General features: G+C 41.0%; 1 protein-coding gene across 1 annotated transcript in view; it reads left to right on the forward strand.

Annotated features, from left to right (window-relative positions):
• Window positions 1–2,321, forward strand: part of DNAH2 (dynein, axonemal, heavy chain 2) — a 252,966-nt gene that overhangs the window by 129,784 nt on the left and 120,861 nt on the right. The gene's annotated exons all lie outside the window — the stretch shown is intronic.

A 2,321-nucleotide genomic window follows, 5' to 3' on the forward strand; every position in this document is an offset into this window, starting at 1 on the left:
TCTTCGTTCCTCTGGGGTCTCACAGTCTTCGCTCCTCTGGAGTTCCGTGGTAGGTGGCTGGCTGTTGTTCTTCCCGGGTCTCTTCCAGGTCCCTCTCACAGTGGAACCCCGTCTGGCGGCGGCGTTCTCCCGTCTGCACTCATGCTTCTCACATTCCATTTTCCAATTATCAGTTTCTGCTTACAACTGTTCCTCTTCCTTTGTGTTTCCAAGTTTGAGGGCTCTGCCTCAGTCGTCATATCTGTTAGTCTACTCTGCCCATGCTCTGCTGGACAAAGGGTTTTTGAAGGCCTGATACATTTCAGAAATTGATGGCCAATTCTTCTTCCTCATCTGTCTTAATTTGGATGCTTAGTTTTAGAGCAATACCTGACAGATAAGCATTTTACCTCAAAGGAGCAGATACTCATTGCCTCTCTGCCCGCCTCCCAGCCCTGGCAGCTGCTAGTCTCTATTTCTGTAGACTTGCCAGTTCAGGACATTTCCATGTGGAAATCATACATGTAGTCTTTTGTGTCCCATTTCTTCCACTTTGAAAAGTTTTGCTATTATTAATTTTAATGAAAGTTTACATATACTTTGGATTTCCACTCATTCATTGTTGCACTTTTCTCCCTGCCCACCCTTCCACCCCAGTTTGCCCTTCTCTTTGAAAAGTAAAAGAAAATTTCTTTCATTGTTATGCGATCTCTCCCCCCAGGTCCACTCCACTTTGCAGCCTTTGCTCTGGTCTCCTCTCATGACAATAATACCTAATCATATATCCCTTTTAAACTGTTCTCTCCACCATCTGTTTCAATGCAGTATACATAATTTATCCCATCTTTCTCAGTTTTCCCCAAACCCAATGTCAGTTCCGTTTTATAACAGTGGCACTATGCAGTATTTGTCCTTTTGTGACTGAGATATCTCACTCAGCATAGTGTCCTCCAGAGTCCCCATTTTGTATAGTATTTTATGAGTTCCTTGTTTTTCAATGCAGCGTAGTATTCCATTGTGTGAATATACCAAAGCTTCTCTAGCCATTTGTTTGTTGATGAGGACTTGGGTTGTTTCCAACTCTTTGTTATTATGAACAAAGCTGTGATAAACATGGTTGTGCATATATCCACTTGGGTGGCAATTGTGGTTTCATTAGGGTGTATTCCCAGTAGTAGAATTGCTGGGTCAAATGGTATTTCTATTTGCAACTTTTTGAGAAAGCACCATACTGCCATCCTTAGTGGTTGCACCATTTTACACTCTCACCAACAGTGAATAAGGGTTCCAGTTTCTCCACAACCTTGCCAGCATTTGTTGTTTGCTATTCTGTTACATTTTGCTATTCTTACTGGGGTGAGATGGTATCGAGTAACTGTTTTGATTTGCATCTCTCTTAGAGCTAAGGATTTTGAACATTTCTTCATGTACTTGTTGGACATCTGAATGTCTTCTTTGGTGAAGTGTCTGTTCATATCCTGTGCCCATTTTGTGACTGGGATGTTGACTTTTATCTTGTTGTGGTGGTATCATAGTTTTCAAGGTTTGTCCACTCTGTAGCACACATGCTTCAGCTTCATTGTTTTTAACAGTCAAAATCATATTTCATAATACTGATGCACCATGTTTTGCTTATCAGTGTATCCACTTACAGACATGTGGGCTGTTTCCACCTTTTGGCCCTTGTGAGTAGTGCTTGTGTGAATATTTGTGTACAAGTATCTGTTAGAGTACCTGCTTTCGGTTCTTTTAGGCATATGCCCAGGAGTGGAAAAGTATATAGTCATATAGTAGTTCTGTTTTTAGCTTTTTTCTAGGAACTATCAAACTCTTTTCTAAAGTAACTGCTCCTTTTACATTCCCACATAGAGTGTGCAAAAGTTCTAACTTTTCCACATCTTCACCAATACTTGTTATTTTTTATTTATTATGATCTTCTGAGTATAAGAGTTCTGGTGGCCTAGTGGTAAGAAGCTATGCTCCAGTCCCAGGTCCACAGTTTGAATCCACCAGCTGCTCTGTGTGAGGGGCAGGGCAGTCTCTTGTGTGACTTACTACCTCTGAAAACCTGCTGGAGGTTCAGTTATGGGTTGGTTCCTACTGAATAGCACAAGAGAACAACAATAACATCTAAGTGGACAGATAGATCGTTTTGATTTTTATTTCCTGACTAATGATGCTGAATATATTTCTCAGTGTTTTTGCTTCCCGAAGCTTTTAAGGCAAGGGAGTGAGGAATAACTGTGGGAGAAAGAGAGGAACCCAGAGCCAGAGTGTCTGTCAGGGACAGAGAGGCTGCGAGCTCGTAATTTTTTTTTTTAATTTTTTTTTGGTAATTTTTT

This window comes from Elephantulus edwardii, unplaced genomic scaffold (assembly GCF_000299155.1).
Source record: "Elephantulus edwardii isolate Elephantulus edwardi_28Jun2011 unplaced genomic scaffold, EleEdw1.0 scaffold00246, whole genome shotgun sequence".
Classification (NCBI taxonomy): Eukaryota; Metazoa; Chordata; class Mammalia; order Macroscelidea; family Macroscelididae; genus Elephantulus; species Elephantulus edwardii.